This window comes from Rhea americana, unplaced genomic scaffold (genome assembly GCF_003343005.1).
Source record: "Rhea americana isolate MKP2758 unplaced genomic scaffold, rheAme1 scaffold_2, whole genome shotgun sequence".
Lineage (NCBI taxonomy): Eukaryota > Metazoa > Chordata > Aves > Rheiformes > Rheidae > Rhea > Rhea americana.
The window spans coordinates 2345413-2364132 of NW_028186149.1; positions in this window are offsets into that span (position 1 = coordinate 2345413).

An 18720-nucleotide genomic window follows, 5' to 3' on the forward strand; every position below is an offset into this window, starting at 1 on the left:
CCTGGTCGCATCATTTAACTTGCACAGGGTGTTTTGCAGCACGGGGCTTGCTTTTTTTTTTTTTTTTTTCTTTTTTTTTTAAAAAAAAAAGGTGTAAAAAACCCTCCACATCCCTGAATGCTTTATGCTTTCCAAGCAGGAAGGAAAACTCAACTGAATGGAGAGAAGGCACAAGGTGGGTCAGCTTCCAGTGAAATGAGGTGTTTCCCCCTTGTCTTGTGAGAGCAGGGTTGAGTTTCAACGGAGATTAAAAAACTGAGGTAACCTCTCCCTTTGTGTAGCTGTTACTGCCCCTTCGCCAAAGGCCCAGCCAAAGGTGGCTTCCTGGGCAGCGAGCAGGGCAGAGGGATGGTGAGGAAGCACTTGGTAGTGCTCCCCTCACCTGCCCAGGAGAAAAGGAGGGCCCTGTCTCATCCAACAACAGGCTGCCGTGTTACTGGGAGCTGTCTTTGGAACTAACAACTTAAGTATGAGGCTGGTTGTATTAAAATGCAGGAAGGATTTTGAGCTAATCAATCAGAATAATTATGTTTTAAAGGTTAAAATGGGAGAATTCAAACCAGCAAGGGAGCTCTGAGCACTGAAGAAAACCTCTGCTGTGGAGAAAGGAATGGAAAGATTTTCATGCTGTACCAGAAGTACTTAGGAAGGGACTGGTAAGTGATTTACATTGGGATGTATCAAACACCACAAGGTGAAGAAATATTTCATACTCTCCCATTTCTGGCAAACACCACAAGGTAAAGAAATATTTCATACTCTCCCATTTCTGGCCAGGTGGTTGTGGTGAAGCTAGGGGTAAGCCTCCCTGACTGAGCAGGAGGTATGCAGCAAGCCTCTGCCTCCGGCCCTAGTTCCAGGACGCCCCTTAGCAAGGGCTTACTTCCCCCTCTAAGGAGGATAGCAAGGGATCTTCCCCACTTCCCCAGTGCCTCCCATTGGTTCTACCCTACACTAAAGTAAACAAAATTCAAGATCTTTGCTTCTTTGTAAATAAATTCTCATACAAAGTGGTCTGGCTGCATTAGTTACAATATAGCTTGACTGCTGATGGGCTAGAAAACAGATGAAAACCTGCCACATGCCTATCTTTTTATTGAGACAAAATGTTCATTTTGATGTAGCCGTTTTGTGCTGTTGCCAGATGCTGAAGGTACTTGAGGGAGATGTTGACAAGTGGATAATTGTCAGCAGAACTAAAACAGACACTTTGTTTACAGTTGAGCATGATTAATTGAGAGTAAATAAAACAGCAGCTCTGTCCATAAACCCTCTGAACAGCTTAAGTTCAAAAAGAGGCAGCATACTCCAGAAAGGAACGAACTGAACTTGTCATCGTTTTTGAGAAAAGGATTGTACGCAGGRGTCAGTAACTTAGCACGATAATTAGAATACCTGGTGCAGCATGGGGCACCAGCCTCTAGGTTTCAAGCCACATGGTTTCCTGCCTGTTTTTCTCTCTGCCAGTTTCCTTTTTTTGTTCATTTTGGTTTACCTGGATCACAAGAGTTGTGGCTCAGAAATTGATTTAAAAGGAGAAGTTCTGCAGCTGAATGCTGGAAGGGGCTGACATATTCCAGTAAGGATACCTTATTAACAGTAAAATATTAAGTGATGCTGTAATCTTCCTTTCTACATTATAACTTAATGTTGCTAAAGAACATCACACACTTTATAACAGCAGTGAACTGCTCGGATTAGTAATGATGGTCAGTAAGCCCCAGGTATAGTTGGCAGTTTCTTTGTAAACCAAGCTATGTTTCTAATTGTATCATTTGTAGCAATATACATTACCCAGAAATGTACAGAAGGTGGCATAGTTAGTGTCTAAGTGATACTTACGCTGCTCAAACTAGAYAGATGCTACAGCTCAATGGGAGGGTTGGGGAAAAATAGCACTTACCTATTCAGAATTGCTGGAATATGGTGTTTGTGCATATCATCTTTCTCAAAATTGTGATTTCTTTTCTCTCCTGTGTGATTGATCCACTCTGAAGCCACTTCCTGTGAATTATTCTTGCTTTAATGAATGGGAGCTCTACTGAGAGACCGTTGTAAAACGCTGCTTAGCCTCACCAGCGTGTATCGCACTTTTCAGCAAAGTCTCTTAATCTATATTCAAACATCCTGCCTCAGTCCTGTCCTTGGGTGGTTTGCAGCTTATAAGAATAGCATATCCATGTGTCTGCCTGTTGCCAGTGGGTACTCAAATGACTCCTGAATATATTGCAGCTGCTAGCTTCTATATGAGAGACAAATATTTGTTCTGTCAGCATTGAATGAGAGGTAAACTCTTTTCTTACTTAATTGAAGAGTATTCTTTGTTTCCAAGTGAATCAATTTACTGTGGCATACAGAGAGTTAATTTTGGGGAGGGGAGGGGAGGGTACTATGTCTATTCTGCTCTCATTGACTTTAACCCTGAAACAGAAGGTCTGGAGACAGCATTCTATGCTTATTACCAAGGAAAGCCTGTATGAGAATCTTCTCCAGTCTGTGGCCCACAGTGCGGCCACTGGTGGCCACGTTAAAAGGGTTCCCTGAGGAATGGTAGGGCACTACCYGCCTGTTACAGCTAGGTCTGCTTTAAGAGAAGGGAAGACTGACAGGAGTTYGCAGGAGGTTGCATGGTGATATGCTTTTATCTGTCTTTTGAACATGCAAGTCATATTTAGTTCCTGTTTTGCACTCTTGAGGACCAATCATGTCACCATCCTCCTGTCCAAAGATACCAGTAGCATCAGGGGGCTGCTGGTACAGTACTCATACGTGGAGTGATTCAAAGGCAGCAGTTACAGCCTGTATGGGGAAGGTGGTGTACTGCATAGGCGGTTATAGCAGGCACACTGTGAGTGCCATGCAAGATCTGTCACATACGCACGATGACCTGATGTTTCTAGCATTTCTTCTGCTTACTGGCTGCTGGGCTCCTGTCCAAGGGAGACCYTTGTTCTTGGACCCATGCCTCATAGTACTTATTTATTCTACCTGTTCAGTAGCTTGTCAGTAGGATCTTTAAATAGTGGACATTTGGACAGTTTACCTTATCATAGCCAATAGGATTTTTTTCCCTTTAAAGTCCTCTATACCCTTAATATTTCTCAAGTTCCTTCCAAAGCCTTTTTCCTTCTCTTTTCTTCTTCTGCACTGATGACTTTGCTCTGCCCTTCCCTCATCTAGAGTGCATCTCTTCCTTCCAAGCATATGCTTGTCTAAGCTGCAGCAGTTGTTGCTTGTCTGTGCAGCTCAGAAGTGCTCCAGGATGCTCCCCAAAGGCTGCAGCACTTCAAAGGAGATGCTGCAGGCTCTCAGCAGTCAGAAAACAGGCGCTTGGGGTGCTTGAAGCCCCAAAGGTGGCTGCTGGCATGGATGTAAGAGGAAAAGCTCCTTTCAACGAGCAGCTTTGGAGTTTCCTTCTGTATGGGAGCACTGGGCACTTTGGGGATAAGGCAGCATGCCAGGTTCCTCTGTGCAGGTTGTGAAGATCTTCCCGGAAGCTAGAGCAGCTGTGTTGAGAACTCCTGGGTGGGTCAAAGCACCAAGGGAAGAAAAAGAGATTGAGAGTRTTATCTGTTCTGCTGCTGATAAACTTTTCAACTCTCAAGTTGTTGTTGTTGTATGCTGTCTTTAACTCCACTGTGTTACTTATCCAGATGGTAGTAGGTGTCAGCTCTCCATACAGGAGGCTGTATTTAGCTGCAAGACAGAAGGAAAGAGTGTTTTCCATAATTATGTCACCTTTGTGCTTTCACTCGAAGTAATTTCCACCCGAGATTCTCTGACCAGACATTGGGAGATAAGATACCTTTGTCCACACTCATAGCCTAACAACCTAGCACCTTCATGAATGAGGTATCTATGCAAAATGGAGAACTGTCRCACAAAAAACAGGCCCAAAGATGGAAGATTCTAATTCTGTTGGCATCAGTGGAAAGGGTGCATCTGATGAAAGATAATGATCTATCTTGTTCACAGACAGCACAGTACTTTCGTGTGAGGATTTGCTCAGTTTKTTTATCACCCAGGGACAATAGCTGTGCTGCTCAGACCACAAGAATGTCTGTTAAAAATGGCCACAAATTTTATAGATGCTGTAGTGTACAGCAAATGTGGAGAAGTCTCAATTACTACGTGCTACACGGCCAAAAGGTCCTAGCTGAGTTCAGATCTYACTGTTGAAGACAACATACAATCTCAAGCCCTCCTACCTTTCAAAGAGGTTTTCAGCTGCTGTGGTCTGGCAGTTGTGCTGCACTGATAGGAAGGTGTGAACTGGATGTTTCAGTCTAACTGGCCCAGGGAACTTTTGCTCCCGTCAGTAACGTGCCCCTGAGAATTGCAGGCGTAACTGACAGATGGATGTAGGATATCCTTTTCTCATGGTCAAAACTAGTGGATACTGAAGGCAGTTCTCTGGCTGTCTTTTACCTTGAAAGACCTTGAGTTGGAGTCTAGACTGAAAGAATGAGCCAGACACATGAAGGTGAATGTGTTTGCTGCTGACACATGGAGACGCATATTGGTAACCATCTGCTGGGAGTCCTTGTAGTTAGCTGCGGAGGTAYGTTTTTACATGTAGACTCTGAATGCTGTATACATGATCTACTTTATATGCRTATGGTACCAATTCAGTAGGTGTGTAGGCATTAAAGACTGGTTTAATGATATTTATCTTACTGTGTATTCTCTTTGTGTGGGATCAGACTATCTTCTTATACATTAGATGGTAATTCCTCTGGCAAAACAGGCTTTTTTTTTTTTTTTTTTAAGAGAGATTTTTTTAAGAGGAGTTTGTACATGAAAATCCCCAGAGACTTAGCACAATTCACTTTTTGCACTATATGTATGTAAAGTTCATGTGTATTTGCAGAGTAGAACTTTGTTTAACTTTGTTGTCATTAATGGTCAGAAATGCCATGGCACTACTATTTTAAGAGTCAGTTATACATAAAACATTCTAACAGGATTATTAGGAAGTATTAAAATGCTTGAGAATATATGTGACACAAGAAGAGGCACAAAATTGCTGTGTACTTAGYGTGTATAATGCAGCCTGCTCAATTTGTTCCTGGACATTCAGAGGAGAATACATTTTCTCTTTTTAATTGCACAAGATGACAAGACCTTTTAATTAAGGTGGCATCTATAGTATTCATATACTGCAAAACCCACAAATGACTAAAACTTAATAGCTTCATAAAAACTATGGTTAGGGCTTTTACCAACATTGCGATCACAGCAAAAGATTTTAAATCAGCTACCTCAGAAGTGACCATATGGCTGCACAAAGAGGCAACAGAACTACTAATTCTGAGAATGGTAGCTGCTCTCTTCTCTACAGAAATAAGCCATGTGTGATTTTTATGGTTGTAGTCATAAAATTGGTAAACCACCTTTCTGTCTGCCTCTTTATATGTATCTGCCCTCCCATGTCAAACAGATTTGTGTAACTTTTGTAACATTCTATGCTTACACTTAGAAGACACTTAGGGGGAGAGAGGGCAAAATGACTGTTCTTCACTCAACTTTTCCCACAGGCTTCAAGGGGCCATAAGGGAGGATTTCGCATGTGGATAAATGTGCGGAAGCACATGGACAGGGTTAAATGCTGTAGGAAGAGAGGAGGGGGCAGGAAGCCTTGATTCCCCTCAGCTTTGACATTGGCTTGCTGTCCAGCCTAGGAAACCACACCATAGAATCACAGAACGGGTAAGGTTGGAAGGGACTTCTGGAGATCATATAGTCCACCCCCCCTGCCCAAGCAGGGTCACCTAGAGCATGGTAGACAGGGCTGCATCCAGGCAGGCCTTGAAGATCTCCAGAGAAGGAGACTCCACAACCTCTCYGGGCAACCTGCTTCAGAGCTCCGTCACTCTCACAGGGAAGAAATTCCCCCTCACGTTCAGACGAAACTTCCTGTGGTCCAGTTTGTGCTGATTGCCTCTTGTCCTGTCACATGGGACAACTGAGAGCAGTTTGTCCCCATCCCCTTGGCACCCTCTCTTTGGGTAGTTAYACACATYGATMAGATCCCCCCTCAGTCTTCTCTTCCCCAGGCTGAAGAGGCCCAGCTCGCRCAGCCGTTCCTCACRGGGCAGRTGCTCCAGCCCTCTGATCACCCTCGTAGCCCTACTCTGGACTCTCTGCAGCAGCTCCATGTCTCTCTTGTACTGGGGAGCCCAGAACTGGACACCAGCTGCTTTGGGGCTCACTGGACTGCAATAGAGCCACTACTGTAACATGTGATGTTAATAGTTTATGAGTACAATCCTTTAATAAGGATATATACATAGATTATCTTGTTTCTTCTCCCTTTCCTGACAATGAGAGTCTTACACTTGCTGCACYGATATTGGTGGTGGGGGCACTCCTTCATTGTCCCCGCTTTGCRGGACGCCATGCTGCAGCCTCCCAGAAATCTTAGGAGGTCACCTTCTGCCGCTGACGCGGGATACGTGGCAGCTGCACATTGCTAGGTTTTGCCCTGGTAACTCTAGTGATAATGCAGATGGTTCTTGGTGGCCCTTGTAAGGGGTTTTATATCTATATCTATATCTTTGTATCTTTTTTTCTGTATTTTCTCTTTTTCCTTGGAAGGCAGAGGAATATTAGGCAGGTGCTCAAGTAAGATCTTTTTTTAGCAAAAGCTTTTAGGTTTTTTTTCATCACATTCAGTCTATGGAAAAAGCACCTCAGTGTATTTAACAGGCAGACATTTTACAGGCATTTCTTTCACCACAGAATTAGATATGTAACCGTTTGTTTTTAATCATAATGTGTCATGATGCACAGAGTTCCTCGAGCAGTCCTTGTTATCAATTAAAAAATAAACCAGATTGTATAATTCAGCATTTCCTTTGGGATTAGTTTAGAAAGTGACATGATTTTTTTTCATTTTATTTCTAAAAATACTGCATTGTTTACAAGATAAGTATTTAAATAATTTAAAGATGCAGTTCCAAAGAGAGACCTTGTTAGAGTGAAAAGTGCTTTTCCGTAAGAACCTTTTGCAAGAGAGAAAAGCAGTCAGTAAATAGAGGAAGAATAAGAGACCTTGGCATGTGTTAACATTTAGCAACATTAAAATTAATCATGCTAATTGTGTGATATGATAATAGTGAATGATGCTCATCAAATGTATTTTCTCCATTGTGAGGTTTAACATACCACTGATGCTTGTGGGTATGAAAGCAGTCCCTTGGGGTTGAGTTCTTGGGGCTGTGCTTTGCGATGCTTTGTGTGACTGCTGGGCTTATTGCGTGGGCCAATGTCTCTGATTCTTTGGTCCCCTTCTTTGGTCCCCTTCATATCATTAGTGCAGCCTCAAGGGGCCTGAACAGCAGCAGTTGATTAGCTAAGTAGGCTGAAAAGGCTGCAGTTGGCCCATTAGCATTGCCTGGATCTCTGGTGGTCTGGGTCTCATGGCATAGGAAAAGCTGGGTTCCCACCGTTTTCTCCCCTTCATTTCAACCATCCACCTTCTGTTTTGCTTCCTGTTGTATGGACAGCTGTGAGGTCTTGCTTAAGCCTGTGCTTTGCTTGTCCAGCAAATGGACTAGGGTGGGATCTAAGGTGGATCTTGTTTTGGCAGAAGTTAAAATAGCCCTGAAAAACCAAGGGACTGAAAGTAACATAAAACTATTTAAGCCTGTCTCCAAGCCCTTTCCTGCTGCTCTGAGGGTCCTTTGTTAATGAAATGGAATACAAGGAAAATCTCGTCTAGTAGTGCTTCTGAATGCAGACAAAATAGCTAGGTTGCAATGGAGCCACTCAATCGATGCTCATCAAAACATCTGCACTGAGCTCTGAGAAGACAAAGTGAAATTAGGTTCCATGTATTCTGGAAAAGATTCCCAGGCCGCTTTGTTGTTTGGACAGATTTGCTGGTTTTATATACCTGTCATGCAAATGGGCTTTATTATGSCCTTTGTTAGGCTGCTACCTGCATATCACCCTTCTTCACAAGAGAGAGAATCAGAATCTAAACTGGACATGGAGAGGGATAGATGGAAATATGTACACGGATGGTCGTAAAGCATGAGTGCTTATTTGAGCTCCATGTCATTAAAGGACTTTGACTTAGGCTTAATCAGTTCATCTGTTAAATGACTTGAAAGCATGTGCTTAAATTTAATCCTAGAGATGAAAGCATGTGCAGTAAGTATTGTTCTGAACAGAGCTATGTTCCCAAATGGCATTTTCWTGTTGTTCTAGAGTTTGGCTTTTCTGCACTAAGGGAAAAATATAAAATGGAAGTAAAATCAGATGTCAGCTAGGCTGTGACTGTGATTTTTCTGAGGACTTGGGCAGGACAGGTTTGTAGGCAGACGTAATAACTTAGACTACCGGTATCATTGGAAAAAATAGACAAACATAAATGGTGTGTTCTTTTTGTATGATTATTTCTGTACTCAGCACATTAACGAAGCTTATTCTTGCCRAAATGTCAACATTGGTGGAAAATAATAGTGTTCACATTACAGAGCATCTGAAAGTCTTTGTTAAGGAAAAGTCAGTTCCTTTAAAATAGCCATGTGTTCAGGGGTYCAAAGAGTTTTGAAAACAAGAAAAAAGCATTATTGTCTCCCTACTAGAGTTGACCCTACTTACCTGAAGCAGTGAAACCTTCGGACCTTCACAAAGGCTTTAGGGCCACCTGCATTTACAGTTTAAGTCAGATYTGGTGGATGTTTGGTACCCTGTAGGGTTCAGTGATTCTCCCTGTGTAACTCATGATTGGGTTTTGAACCTAGGTTTGGTGTAGGTAGGAGAGGATTTGGTTAGTTTGATGCCTGCAAACGTGCTGGCAGGGCTGCTGACCATCACCCCTCTTACTGAAAGGCTGGGCCGAGATGGCTGCGGAGAGGGAAGCATTATTTGGCTCTGAGATTCATCCTCTGTTCGTCTCCTGGAGTGGAAAGTTCAGCTTCAGGGCATTTCAAGGCTGCGTTTGTGCTCGGGGACCTGTCCCACGGCAGCGGTGCCCACCGTGCTCCTGCTCGCCTCGGCCAGAGCTCCTCGGGGGCAGTGAGGGCAGCGCTGCCCTCCGGTCTGTGACACGCAGTGCGGCCTCGGGAGAGGGCGCGCGCTTTGGGCTTCGGCTGTTTTTTCAATGAGCACACTACCGGTGTGGTTGTGTTTTGGGTCCTGGTCTGCTGTACAGATTACATAGGCACATACATGCTATTGAATAGAGCACACTAAACGCTGATTTGTGGGAATTTTATAAGCAAACCTTATGCAGCAGCTGTAATATGAATGTTTCTACAAGGTGCAGACAAACATATAATGCCCAGTTAAAGGCTTTCTGTTTTTCATTTTGGTTACAACAGAACTTGCTCTTTTGAAATGTTTGCTTAACAGAAAAAGACTAAGATCAAAATCTAAGTGTCCGGTAATATCAGCATCTTTCACAAGCTAACAGTTTTGCCAGGGGATAAATTTTAAGCATTAATATTTTGGGGTTTGGCTTACTCTCCAGTAGATCCCAAAACAAATAAACAAAACATTTTGAGTAACTGGCCTTCCTTAAGGACAGAGATGGATTCAAATAGAAACATTATTTTAAAATATCTCTTGTGGAGTTTGCATGGAGTGAAGAATGGTATCTGAGGAAAACTGGATATATGGGCAATTTCTGACGCTAGAGTCAGTCTCTCTAAATTTAGCTGATTGGCCAGAACCTGTCAAAGGATAAATCTGAATTATCTGGTTCTGATTATAGGATATGTAGACAGGGAACTGATGTGTACTCTGACTCTGTATGCAGTGTTATGTTCTTAGCCTTTGTGAGCATAGGCATTTCTTCTTTTCTGTCTTTGTCTGCTGTTTCATCCCTTATGCCATCTGCTCAACCTCCATTCATCTTGGCACTAAATAAATCACAGAGGACCTTTGAACAGGACTGTGATGTTTAATGATTCCTGTGAGAGCTAACCAATCTGACCTGACATTTCTGATCTGAAAGAGTGAAAAGTTAACCAAGTGCTGCAAAGGCAAAGGTATTGGAGCTGCTTTTTTTTTTTTTTTTTTTTTTTTTTTTTTTTTTTTAATGTTACTAATGGCAGGTCTGGCACCCAGTGGAGAGAAGAAATTGAGATTTAACTTGCAGAGGAAGGGGATTGCGTATTTGAAAATTGAGTTTTTTCAAGACACTGCTACAGATACCTGAGCAAAATGAGTAATCTGTTCTGTGCATTGCAACTGGGAGTGAGCCTGTGTGTAGGAAAAGTACAAAAATGAAATGAAATCTAGAGTCCAGTCTTGAGGTGTGAACTTGTTCTGTGACTTTTGGAAGCAACTAAACCARTGGCATGCATGTTCAGTATTGGGATAAAAGCCCAGATGCTCCAGCTGGGCTGTTCCTCTGCTTAAGGTAAAAGCTAGTAATAGTGTCCTGTTACATACACACTCACCTGAACTGCTTTGCTGTGGGAGCATTTTTTGCATTCCAGGACATATGACTGCCTCCCATTTGTGCCCAAACCCTACCATTAATGAAGTTACCAGCACTGAAAAAAACATTTTTTTAATAAAAACTGCTATGAAACACTGCCGCAAAACTTTGCCACAAAAATATCCCGAGTCTTTATTTTGAATGTAGGGTCACCTTAAGATTGACGAGCTTTCACAGCTGGAACAAGCAGGGGGACCATGTAGAGAAAACTGTCTCTGGGGATGTAGTTTCAGTGAGTAAGTTCACTTTAGGCATGAAGTTTTGGGTGGAGTGATTTGATTCCATTTACTAATGCAAAATTTGACAACCGTAGAACACCTTTACTGTTTAATCYTCCACTAGAGAAAAATATCAAAACACTTTTTTTTCCCTCTTCCTTCTAGAACAGCTAGCTGGCAGAAAATTTGAAAATTGTGAATTCCCTTCCTGATACTAAGTTACTTTGTTGATGATCAGTGCTCCCAGCAAAAACTGGGAATGGTACCAGACAAAGGATGCCTGGCATCATTATCTGCATTAAATATCAATAGTTGTGCTTCATTTCTTATCAAGTGTATAACCTTGTGTGTCCTTAAAGTGTAAAAACAAAACACCCACCACCCTAAGGACACCTGGGACGGCACTTCTGAGAAGCAAAGAGAAATAAAAAGATTTTATTAAAATATTATGAATTATTGTTAACATATATTTACATAATTTAATTCATCYTAAGAAACATCTTAGAGAATGAAATATTATCTATCTGTAGTCATGAAGTCAACCTTTAATTCCATCATTTCACTGCTACAATCCACTGCTACAGTACAATATCTCCATATTTTGGGAGAATTATRTACTTTGTGTAATAATCAGACAACGTATGTTTCTGAAAGATGTAATTCAATAGCATAGGTTTTTTGGCTCCATTATTTAGTCCATCCTTGAATTAGAAAGAGCATCTCCCTGAAAGATCCTTCCTTGAGTGAATAGTTCACAACCAGTGCGGTAAGCAAACTGGGTGGGTGGTATTACTTAAAAATGATTGCTGTGTTGGCAGGTGACATTTAAGGCTTTGATATTTCTATTATACACTCCTTTTCTTGGGAGTGCTTAAATTATAAATTATTTTGTTATGCCATTAAGATGAGAAAATTGAGGTTACTTTGCTTCTAATCAGGACCAGCAGAGTGTCTGTCTGTCTGTCTCTCTCTCTCTCTCTCTCTCTCTCTGTCTCTCTCTCTCTCTCTCTCTGTCTCTCTCTCTCTCTCTCTCTCTCTAAGTTGAGCCAGATCTGTAACACTTTTGCAATTAGCAGCTATCAATTAAATAAGAGCTTCAGACCCTTTTGATCAATTATTCCCACAATCAGTATTTTAAACAGAAAACTCTCTAAGAATCTGATTGTGGTAGTGCAAGTGAGGAGGAAAACCCCAACAGAGCTTCTTACTGAGAGTATCTGCTGTAGGAAAGCAGCATGGTATAACAATGTCTTCTAAAAAACACTACACAGGAACGGTTACTAGAGCTAAAATCTTCGAGAATCCTGGGGTAACTCTGAAGGCAGAGAATTAGAGCGTTTTGTGTGACATATACAAGTGACTTACAGGACTTCTGGTAAAATGCCTTTGTTTATTCACAGAACAGTTTTACTCACAAAACCGTGTACATAAACAAAATCTTCTGTTTCAGACCAAAAAAGGGTAATTGTGCTGCTGCCAAACAAATCTGCTTGACAGCACGTACATTAAAAGGGCATTATGCTAGTGAGGAAACACACTGAGGAGTCCTGAAAATTGCTTGTGAGGCAACATAGCACTGTTGGTGTGCCCAGCTGCTTGTGAACCACMGGTGAATTGTTTCAACTTCTGCTGGTTTTAATCTTTGGGTTTTGAAAAGCAGGAACACCTGCATTTCCAGATCACATCTGTCTGCTGCTTTGCCATCTCCATTTTCCCCTCTGTCAGCAGTTGGCTACCAGATGAGCTTGAGATGAATAGCATTCACCTTACCTCATAGCTGTTTTATGGTGCTGGTTAGATGAAATAGTTACAGCAGATACTCTCAATAAGCAAAGCCTGTACTCTCTGCAGTTCATTGAACCCATATGGATGAGAACAGCTGGRAAGATGGGTTTGCTACCTGAGGCCAATGTTTGTGTCGCCAACCGCGACTCCAGCTTGCTGACCCTTATATAATTCATTGCAGTTGAGGAAATGTTGCTCACACTATTCCATTTTGTGATGAATGGCATTACTTAAAACTGATCGTCTTGTAAAGCAGTGGTGACTTCCCACATCTGACAGATGTGAACAAGGAATAGAGTCAATAAATATTGCTGTGTTCTAAAGGAAGATTCACTGCTCACAGTCAAGCAGGAGAAATTTCAGTGCAAACAGAAAACAGGTGGAGTTAAAATTACAATTTAGAGTTCTGCTTAAGGGTGGACCTCTGGGGGGCATTCACACRTTGTGGGGGCCTGAATCTTCCAGTCATGGGGCTGCAGGCACAAATTTCAATCTRGCATCACTGAACAGTTATTGCATCAGTGATTCCCTTACAGGAACTGGACAAATAGCTTCAGTGACCTTGCTGAGCTTGTATTTAGCAGAGTTTGCCCAGAAAGGGAAGGAAGCCTCGGAAAGGGCTTGTTGGGGTAACGAAATTTTCTACTTAGTGGTAAGCTAATGCTTTTGGGAATGTTCTTAATCCAGACATTTCCTGYTGTGTTTCTTAATAGTTTCTTCAAAACTTTAGTTGTGTGATTGCATGTTTGCCCTACTAACTCATTCCTCTGAATGATCTGAGATATTCTTTGCTGGCAGCAGAAGTGCCCAAGGTACCCAAGATCTTGCCCTGAGAGAGGGAAAGAGGTGATAGTTGTATGATTATACCTGTGAGAAGGCTAAAAAGGCACCTCTCTTGAAAGACTGGGAGTATCCATGAGTAGCTGCTAAGAAGAGGAAAGAAGGAACTGAGAAGAAAAAAAAAAAAAAAAAAAAAAAAAAAAAGAGAGTGCTTTAGCACATTTCTGTGAGAGACCTCTGGTAGAAAGTGTTGGTCCAAGGTGTAGAATGGGACTTAGAGAGATGGGGTTGTGCAGTTGTGTGTGGGGGGGTGGAGGTGGTGCCGGGATGATGGACACTGATGGAAAAAAAATGAGGAGGATGAGGATCCCTGACTATGGAGGAGGGCATACRCTGCTGGATATATAGGGATTTGACGTAACATTAGGTAAGATGGGAATTAAATTCCTCATGTATCTAAACACCTGCTTAATGGAATAGACATCCTTATGCTTTTAAGGTATAAAAGCAAAAGTAACTTTTGCATTGGTTGTATTTATGTAAGAGTAAGCAGGGCACACAAACAGTATTTGTCTACATTCACTGTACAGTAAGTGCAATTGTTTCACAGTCTCCTGCTTAACCTATTACCACTCCTTGGAGTTACAAAGATAAATTAAGTGATGCTTTTACAGAGTTCTGTGAATATCAGACTGATCCAAAATCATTTTGAAGCTAAGAGGCTGTGGATTGATATTTATCTCCTGGTTTTCTGTGGTGTTACAGTGCACAAGCTGTGATATGGTTGATGTTTCTCTAAAAATGTTTTATATGATTAAACTGTAGCTTTTGTTCAAGAGATGAAGTTCTTCTCTGTGGCTGCCATTTAGAAAGCACTGAAGCAAGCGCTTAAAAATCTGTTAGCTAAATGACTCTTAAGAACTTGCCTAAAGTTAAGCCCACATAGTCAAGTAACAAGAGGAAGTTAAGCAGCTGTATAAGCAATGGATGAAATGGGAATTACTTTTATATTGTGGTGCTATGATGACACTAAAAAAAATTAAAAAATTAATATACAGTTTGCTTTTCATTCTCAGTATCTAAAGCTTGCTATATCACAGAAATAAGCTCATAGAAACATGTACAATAACCTTATACTTTAGTGATGTTCTTATTGTGATAGAGGGAAAGAGGCAGATAAAGGCTTCTCCTCACCTAGGGGCTACATGTCCATCAGCAGCCTGACCCTACACACAAGTTCTGAGGATATGCTGGTCCTCGCCCTGACGCAGCCCCAGGTAGGCCAGCAGGGATGCTCCTGAAATTGCAGGTCTAATTTAAGCAGCTCTAACAAAGCAGAGCAGGTGATTGTGGACACAGAACAGTATGCTTGCAGTTAGGTTGAGAAAAGGCAACTCTTTTTTTTTTTTTTTTGCTTTGTTGTCACTGATGATACACTTACTGAAATTTTATGATTCTATGAAATCAAAGTTTTGTAATGGAAATGCAGTTGAAGTGATTTCTCCAGTTCCCTCTCTTGTTTCTTTATATTATAGTGTAGAGCCACAAGGGGCTGAATTAAGGTTGTCTAGGCAGTTTTTCTGTGCTTAACTTTGCAATTAAGCTACTTAAAAAGATGTTAAAATAATTTCCTAATTAAAAATCCAAACATCCAAGCCAAAATAAAGAGAAGTGAAATCATGTGAAACTTAAGTTGTTACTTGTTTGGGTAGTGACAATTCTTTTGAATTTATGGTGTAGATTTGCATGCCTGGAATTTAAATTTAGAGCAACAAAACAGTAGTTGTCTTTCATCTTCTATATGAGCCAGCTAGTAGAATAAAAAAGAGAGAAATTGTATTATAACTATTTTACTGTCCTTGGATTTCCCAACTGTTTGCAGCAAAGCAACATGGAGACTGAGGACTCCTGATCTGCAGTGTTTTGCAATGACTGCAGGCCCTTCTGCTAGCGATGGTATAACTTTCCGTTTTCCTGAATCCACCATCCTTTCCTGCATGCAGGTTTTGCTGGGATGGCCTTTTTGTTTGCCTGGGCTGCCTGGAGCTGACAGCCTAGTCAGCATTACTGTGCAATGACTCTGTGCTGCTCCTCACCTGGAGAGCCTGGCCATTTGCTAGAAAGCATGAAGGGGGTATGCTCTCGTGCCGGGGCTGACCAGGGCTTCTCCAAGTGACAAACTATAACTGAGGTCTGGCAGACTGTCCCTCCTGTATGCAGCTGGGCTCAGGAAGAGAGGAACTGACCTGAATGCGGAGATGGGAAGACAGTGCATGGCAGTGGACAAGGAATGACAGGTACTTGGGGAGGTGAGATGATAAAGCCAAATGATTCTCTGCTTACCATCTTCCCCCTTTCCACAACAAGATAAGGATCCTACTGCCATATACATGGGTACCCATGTACCTCTGGTAGGGGAGAGGTGATGCTAGGTGTCAGTGCCTCATTGAGGGAGTAGGGAATATGGGTTTCTTTTTCTTCTTTTTTGCAGCTCTGAGCTATACTTTGTGCAGTATCAACTGGTGCAGTTCCTTTAGTGATCATAAGAAGCCTGTGTTGGGAGTTTCAGGGATTTAGGCAAGCTGCCACAGGCTTTTTGCAGCGGCATGTGGGGTAGGGGAAACTGATTCCACACTTCACGCTTTATATCTCTACCAAATCAGAATGGAATGGCACTTCCACCTGGCGTGCTGCAGATCAAAGGCCAGGCTACCTGCGCACRGTGGAGGTGGGAGCCCTTCTCAAAGGGGAGGTCACAGCATTCTTTATAATGGATAGTATTTAGCAACCTAAATAGAAAAATCACTTACCAGCTCCTCTGGTATTATCAATATATGCATTTACACATCTGTGTATATAGGTGGGTTTATCTATCTATCTAAATATATTATGTGCAAAACAGATCTACCAGAGTGTCCTCAGAGTGGTTAATATAACATCAGATAAATGTTGCAGCCCAGCTGGTGCATACTCAGAAACACCAGCAGAAGTTGATGTGGAAACAAGACCAATATAATGCCTTTAAGATAACTCAAAATCTTGTATTTATACCCTGCATTTTGCACTTCATTGCCTTTTTCTATTTTATCTTCCTTCATGTTGTTGTGTCTCTATTCAGATGGCAAAGTACTTTTGGGGCTGCATTTTTTGGCTGTGTGACATAGCGCACTTTTGAAACTTAATGACTGCTSTGATAAATGACTATTCAATCAAATAACATTTTCATGATTGCAGCCTCTGTTACCAGCAGTACTCATTAAGTGAAGGTGTTAGGATTCAGGGTGCAAGCTCAAAAGCCTTAGAAATCCTCTCACAGAAGCCATGGGAAGGCACTAGTTCTGCAAGGGAATTAGTATGAAAGCAGAATGAGGGAAATCTACAGGGATGCACATCTGTTGTTATTGGCACAATCTAGTGTATAGAGACTTGACACCTAGATGAAGCCTTGGCAGCTAGCACTATTTTAAGAAGTACCTATGTATTTGATACATTTCATGTATTTAAGCACATTTAAAGTATAATATTTGAGGTTTAGAGACTGTTGTATTTGTTAGTATTTTTCCAGTAACTGTTCTTGGCATCTCATGTTGAAATATAGGAGACCAAGTGTAGACACACTGATTTATTAGGTGTTAAAAGATATAAGGGTATTGGATTTTTTATTGCAAAATGCATATAATTACCCTGTTCTCCTAGGAATATCACAATATCAAATCAGAACAACAATATGCTAGGAACATCTCGGATTCTGCTCAGGGCATCTCACATGACAGTGAACTCCTATGTTTCAGTAACAATATCCCACCCCTAAAGCAAGGTGAGAAGGAACCTACCAAGATGCCAAAAAATAGAGGATGGCAGCAGCCAGCTTTTTCTTTCAGTGTCATTTGGAGTGAATTTAGGTAAATCTGGGATCAAAGGCATACAGCAAATATAAATATGATCTGGTATAGTTTGCTGGTACTGTACACTAGAGTTTTAAATAAAAAGCAAGACACCGTCAGTAGCCATAAGAAATGATTTTCTTTTGGAAATCAAAAATTATATTGATATTTAGGCTACCTAGCCTAAATCCGCTGCACCTTCAGTCATGCAATAGAATAYGTTTTATGATAAAAGAATTATACTTCTAATTCAGCTAAAGTGCAATCGTTTTTGAGTAGGCATGTCAAATGATTTATCATCTTGCTGTCAGTACTGACAAAGTATCTTTGGGTAAATGGCCATGGACTGTCTAGTGTCATTTATAATCATTCTTAGATCACTCTTCTATGGACTTTYGGATTTTTCTGGTGAAGTCTGAAAACAATAGGAAGAGAAACAGTCTCTGCAGACAATTACTAGATCTTCTGTTACTCCTAAGTTTAATGTTAATAGAGGGAAACAACTTCCCATGTCATCCATCAGTACTTTCTGGACTCAATGATTTTCTTTTGAATTGGTGGAAATGGCAGTTTTCTTGCCATAAGCATTCTAATGTCTTATCTTTTTCCATTGACAAGAAGAAAAGTATTTTTCAGTTTTTCCAGGAGGGAAGTTTCAAATATAGTCTATAAAACAGGAGGGTGATCCTGAGGTGGTATGACAGTGATGCTGTGACTGTGCGAGCATGATACGTGCAATGCTTTGCTGGACTTGACTTTCTCCTGCAACATATGGCAGAGTTCTTTTATTTATTTATTTATTTATTTTCTTCTCTCTCTCTCTCTCTCTCTTTTTTTTTTCCCCTCCTTTGAATCATAACAGCGTTCTGGGGGATGGGGATCCTGGCTTGTGGTGACTCACAGAACGCATGGCCTAGTGAAGGAAACTCACCTGTTGCTGAACCATGGGATAGTTTTTAACTGTAACTTGCATAAAGTATCAAGATGCCGTTCAGTGTCAGACAGGAGAAGGGACGAGGGGATAGCTGCAGGAGACAGGCTGGGATGCAGACTGAACAAAGGAAGAGGGATATCACTGTGAGAAGCAAGGGAAAGCAAATGTGGAGAAAAGATACTGTAGTATGAAGGGTGGAAGAGTGGATCCACAGTGTGCAAGATTTTCCAAAAAAAAAAAAAAAAAAAAAAAAAAAAAAAAAAAAAAAAAAAAAAAAAAAAGGAATAGGATGACTGAAATAGAACAGGAAATAAAAGCAGTACATAGAAATAGAAAAAGAGAAAATGAAGGGTAGTGAATGGCAGGGAAAAATAAGAAGCATGAGATTACGATATGGAAGGAGGGTGTAAAGAAGAAAAGATCTGAATTGCTTGTGCATTAAAGCATTCTATTCTTTTTTTCTTTTTTTGCTGTTGAACCTCCTCAGAGATTTTCCATGCCTTTGTACGTGCATGCTACACCAACATTGCTGGACTCTCAGATTGGCCTGAAACTTGCCACAGTATATGTGGATACCTCAGGAGGTCTCAAATATGCACYCCATAGGCCAACTATTACGTGGAAAACTGTCCTTTAACATTTTTTTCCAAGGATACCTATATC